Source organism: Agelaius tricolor, unplaced genomic scaffold (assembly GCF_023055355.1).
Source record: "Agelaius tricolor isolate 1412-34295 unplaced genomic scaffold, bAgeTri1.0.p SCAF_14, whole genome shotgun sequence".
NCBI lineage: Eukaryota > Metazoa > Chordata > Aves > Passeriformes > Icteridae > Agelaius > Agelaius tricolor.
The window spans coordinates 8,915,711-8,921,991 of record NW_027269274.1 but is presented as its reverse complement, the minus strand read 5'-3'; positions in this window follow the sequence as shown (position 1 = coordinate 8,921,991).

Genomic DNA, 6,281 nt, shown 5'->3' with positions numbered 1-6,281 from the left:
CTCACCATTTGAAAAATAAAGACACTTCTTTATTAAGTATCTTTTAGTGATAAAATAGAGTGTAAAAGATTTCTATAATTTAAAAGACTCTTATTTAATTAAATATAATTAGAATAATGCCTGACTACAAAGTACAATACTTCTTAAGACCTATATTGAATATTCATTGGTTCACAATTGCTTGCATGCTCTGGGGAAAGAGATACAGATTTAAAATATTTTGCAGGTATTTACAGAAAAAATTAAAAAGGGATAATATTTTTGTACTGCAAAGCATTGAAAAGTGTTCCTGTAGCCATTCAGAGCACAGACATACAAGAATGTCTCTGATGTCACTGTCAGGAGTAGGGAGATTGCTGTGTTTGCACCCTCAGTCTCATATACTGGCTGACCTGGTATGATCAATAAGAGCTCTTAATAACTACACAGGGAAAAAAAAATTAAAAAAATATAGATAAATATTGCCAGCACAGCTGTGAGGAATCTAAAGATCTTCCTGCACGGACACTAGATGTCAATGGAGAGACACTTCAAAGCAACTGCAACAAAAGGCAGTGCTGCTGCATTCTCTAAAACCAGATTCTTTTCCTAATGAAACTCTTCTGGGCTGATAGCCTTGGGAATTAAAGTCAAAACCCCCCTCAGGAGCAGCACTTTAGACAGAACACCCATTCAATTAATTTCATATACAGACATGATTTAAGTCATAGTTGAAGGCAGCAAGCATTTTTCAGCTCTACAAACCAATCATTTTTTGCTGAGACTGACAAAGAGGGATCTGGACATGGTGAGGTGGCCTTATAATCCTCTGCCTTGGATGATAAGACCACCTGTTTCCTTGAATGAAGACATCCAAGCTGCAGTCAAGCATCAAATACTTGCATAAAACTTAAGAGCCTAAAATGAATTGGAGAACCAGCCTAGAAGTGAAAAGTTTCATAGCTCAATTATCCTCCCCTGAGATACAGAATTCTCTACCAGCATTTTCATAATGCACACCAAAGCACAGGATGTGAAGAATGACAGTAAAATAGAATAGGAACTGCTTACTGATTTTCTTTGAAAACTGGTTAACTGATCTTCATACTGCACTATGAGTTTAATTAAAACAAGTGCTAACAGCTGTAATGAAGCCAACAAAAGGGTTTTCAGAGGTAAATATAAAAATTTGCACCATGCTGACCTGAAAAATGAACCCTTCATCATAATATTGCCCAATGTTTGTGTACAGCACTTCTGTGCCTGGGATGGGTCTGTGAACACCAAAGGGCAGGACACAAACACTGGGAACAGTGAAATGTGTCAATGGCTTCTGCTGGACACCAGAAAACATGGCCAAAGAGCAAAGGAGCTGTGGCTTCTGTCTCAGTGGGAGATCAGGTTCTGCAAGTGGAGAGAGAGATCTGGAAGGAGGCTCAAGGTGCCCCCAGGGGAGATAAGCAAGCTGGGGTGAGGGATAGATTGTGGATATAGGATAAACCTTGGAGGTGAGGGGAAGGGCAATTGTTATTTTACAAGCATCTGGTGAAGATACATGACAAATGGGCAAATGCCAAGTGTGAGGAATGGTTAATAACAATCAGTCTACAAAGGGGCCAACAGAAGATGTGAAAACAGGAGGTGTAGCAACAGTGACAAAGCCATAAATGTCTGGGTAGTGGCAGGTTGGGACCCAGTGCAGAAATGCTCATAACCTGAACTCTGTCAGGTGGAAATGTGAGAAGATGGGGATGGGAGAAGTTTGTACAGCCAGCAAAAGACAATTCCAGATTTTCAAGCAAAGGCTCAAGGGAAAAATAAATTTCAGAGCTCTTTGTATGACAAACCCCTCAACATCACCCAGTTTGTGTTTGAACGGGTTCTGCTGGAAAACACAGACAGCAATTGATAGTTTGGATTCAGATTAGTCTTTGAACAAGTCACAGGGAGGTTAATTTTCTTTCTTCTCTTAAAACAAAGCAATCTGAAAACCTTCTATCTTTGTTTAGTAGCCATGTCTGTGCACTCTAAGGCCAACACAGCCCTCCAGCAGGATCAGGGCTACCCAGTGAGGGACTGGCTACAACAGGACACACACAAAGGTCTGTTCCCAGCAGTTCCCCCTGCCCAGAACTCACATAAACCTCTGTGGAGAAGGTCTTAATGTAATGTTTGCAGTGCTGGGGCCAGAAACGAAAGTACAACCAAAATGGGTACAGCTACCACTTTGTATGCAAGAGAAGCAAGGGCTTAGCCAAGTCCTTATTTGAATATCCCCTGTTTGCACAGCGGGGCCGTTGCCCAGGGCTGCTCTGACGTGGCAACCATAATCTCTACATCTGCTATACAGTGTTGCTCAGGGGAGTTTAAACAATGTGGTCATCCTACACGTCTTATGTCACAGATACTACTTTTATCTAGATTCAAACACGTGCCATTTTACATCACAAATATGACATGATAGTCAGAGGTATTTCTTTTTACATCTAGGTAACACCTAGGTCAGATGATTTACAAAATCAGGTATTTTAAGCTTGGTGTTTTCTACAGCCTGAAAATTTGTAATTGTTACCAACAGAATTAGCGCTTTCTGTGTTCATAAGCTAAAATATACCAATGAAAATCTGGACATTTATACAGATGTTTCTCCCAACTTGATACTCTGACATTTATCAACAAATGCAGCAAGGTATCTTTCTTAAAATTACCCAAAATATTTTTGATGGACTAAAGGTGGTGTCAAGGTAACAAATTTCAAGCTGACACATGTATTTATATGCATTTATTTAAAAAAAGGTTGATTTTTTTTCTCCTGTCTTTGTACAGTCCCACATGATTTGCTAAAGTATACAGTACTCAAGCTATTCACTCTAAAGGCTAACAAAATACATACTAAATCTTGCTTAATGTCACAAGCAAACCTACTGGTTAGAGCACCTAAGTTTGGTTTCTGAGGTTTAGCACTTTCCTGAGAAGGAACCACAGAGAGGCAGGAGAAGCAGTTTCATCTAGCACATGGTGTTCAAGGATCCCCACATCCTGGTTTTAAGCCCAGGATCACTTGTTTGTTGCTATTACTCCTGGTAAAATGCAAACTCAGAAGGTTTGTGTACATTATGCACAAAGTTACATGATGTTTATGCACATTTGCAGCAACTGGAACAAGCAGTGGGTAGAAAAACATTTGAATGTTAAACATAGAAAACTTCAAATGCAAAACTCAGCATGTTTTTTTACAATGGGGGTGGTCAGCCATGGGAGCAACAGAGCAAGGGAAATGGGATTTTTGGGATTTTTTTCATCTCTTTATATCTTAAAATGAAGACTGGATACATTCAGTTCATAATGATGTGGCAGCCAAAAAATCCAAGGAAAAGCATTGGAGAACAAAACAGACAGAGCTGTGTAAAACCAGGGTGAGCCCACGTTTTGGGCTGTGGAGACCAGAACTGCACACAGAGCTCATGAAAGGCACAGAGGAGCTGAGCAGCTACAGAAAGGAACATTTCATGTCATCCTGGGGAAGCAGCTGCTTTTGGAGGAGAGACCAGTAGGACTGTCAGACCTTAATTTTGAGAGGGCTGAGGTAAGATCAAGGTTTACAAAATCACAAAGTAGCAGATAAAACACAGGTAGAAATATAATTTGCCAAATCCTGCAATACCAGGAGTAGGAGGAACTTCGTAAATCTGGGAAGAGTGCTCCAGATCTTAGAAAAGAAGTGCTGCTTTATCTAACAGGTATTTAACTTCTGGAACTTGCTGCTGTGACAAACCTTGGTTGCTGGCTTCAGCACCAGGGGGATGTGGAAAACGTGAGGCTGTGTTCACTAAAAACTGTCATCAGAATATTTAGTGTTTTCTTGCATGATCCTTGTATGGAATTTGAAGGCAATTGTAATTCATCCAAGATGTACATATGTTTATATAGTGTCTGAGCTCTGGCTGGTGCTGACAGGTTTATGAGAAGTGAATTATTACTCATTATAAAAGGATTTATTTTACTTTTTAAGGAGCCAGTCGGGAAGTTTAATCTGATTATTTTTCCCCAGTGCAAGACTACACAGACCATTTTGCTTTCTCTGCTGGCAACGTTGCAGCTCCTGCCTGAGCAGGACAAGCACTGGAGCTCCACAACAGTTTCACTAATGACACATCAAAGTCACACAGACCTGGATAGAACAGGCAGAGTAAAGGGAAGAGACTTCAACATTTGGGAGCACAGACACATGGTATATATGGGAATAGCTAAGAAATAATTAGGAGAACTCTATACTGAAATATATATATATATATTGATAGGAATGCTGTGGGGACCAGCTTCATCAGCCTCACAAGTCTTATCTAACTCCATACTAGGTGCTGAACATGCCATGAAGCCAGAGGAAAGAAATTGCATTGGTCATGCTGCCTGAATTAAAAATGTTATTACAAAGAGGATCAAATTAAGGCTGCAAGTGGATTTTCTAATTTATTTTCTAACATTCTTTTAATGTGAATGCTTATTATAGTAATAATTTTAAAAGTTATGCAAATTCAGGGAGAAAGTAAGCACATGATGTGCTCTCTGTATGCACAGCAGGCACTGTAACAATTTACTTCATTGCCGACAAGCTTCTTGCATATTTGTGCCTTCAGTTCTGATGTTTACCAAAAAAAAAAGTATATAAAAAAGAGGATAAACTGTGGCATAAATCAACTTGAAAATGCACTTTGTGTGACCTTGGATGCTTTTGATTTTGTCCGTTGACCTTCAGGAAGAGAATAAACAGAGCTGTGCTCTTTACTTTCCCCTGAAGCTGATTAGTTGTGTGTGGACATATAAATATCAGAAGGCCAATACAATGTAGCCCTTCAGAGACTTAACAATATTTACTGGTAACACTTTTTTTTTCAAATAAATAACTAGATTACTATTCACGGCACAAATGACACAAAATTATCAATAAACATTAAAAGTTAATACAAGAGCTGACTAATGCCAAAAGCAGGCAATTGTAAGGCTGTTGTGCAAAAAAGTGGGAAAGAAAAATAAGTGTACTCCCTTGGAATTAGACTTTCCCTTTCTTCCTTTGAACCTTCTCGCCAGTGCTTTTTACTGATATTTTGTTTTAACATTTTTACAGAATTTTTAAAATTTCATTTTTACCTCTTCATCACCAGCAATATCTTCAGCACCCAATCAGCAAAGGGAAGATCTTGTCAGAAATCTTAATTTTTTGGGGGGAACTAACCATAGTTTTCACATTGATCAGAATCTTTTTCTGTACCAGTTGTGTCAATAGCTAAAGTACATTTATTGAGCAGTTAAATGTGCTCTCATAATGTTTGAGACCATCAGACACATAATAATGGTAGAAATGGCAAACAAAAAATCAGCATCAATTATCTTTTGAAAAAGGCAATAGAGCAAATGCTGTTCTTGCTGTAGAAAAGAATAGAAATTAAGAGAAATGGCTTCATACAAAATCTTTGGATAAACTGATGAGATGTGGCAAATCTACCTCCTGTGCTTTTAAAAAATTTTTTTCACTTTGTGTGGATACACAATGTAATCTTACTCCGCATCCAAATATGGGAGCTGCATCACAAAGAACACCTTTATGCACCATGAGATTGGCAAGTGGCCTCCCTCAGTGATAACCACCAGGAAAAGCCCTGGATGTGGTGTTCTGGCACTGCCACAGTGCCCTCCATGCAGCAGGGATGCACAGGCTGCCTTGACCTGGGAGTGCAGTGAGAACCAGCTGGATGAGTGAGGGGACTCTTTGGCACACGAGCAAACAAAACCAAAACACACAGTACGCTGCCTCAGCCAATTCTGGGCTTCTAAGTGAAATTTTATATTTTGAGAATGAGTTGATTTCTGTTTTATTGTTGAAACAAAAGAAGAATTAAATAAAAATGCGTACAGTGACAACATGCAGCGGTGTCACTAAGCCAACATCCGTATTCTCCTTGAGTCATGTTTGCACAGGTCTGTTTGGTCCCAAGAGGACCTTCCCAGCACCCCCTGGGCATCTGCCAAACCTGCCTTGTACACACAGATAACAGGTTTTGTACAACAAGCACAAGAAAAAATCTGAATAAAGAGCATTTAAGGACATTTGAATGGCCTTAAATATATTAGCAGTGATGTAGGTGATGAGGCACTGGCATAGGTCATGAAGAGCTGTGGATGCCCCATGCCTGGAAGTGTTCAAGGCCCGATCGGATGAGGCTTGGAGCAACCTGGTCTAGTGGAAGGTGCTCCTGACCATGGCAGAGAGTTTGGAACTAAGTGACCTTTAGGGTTCCTTCCAA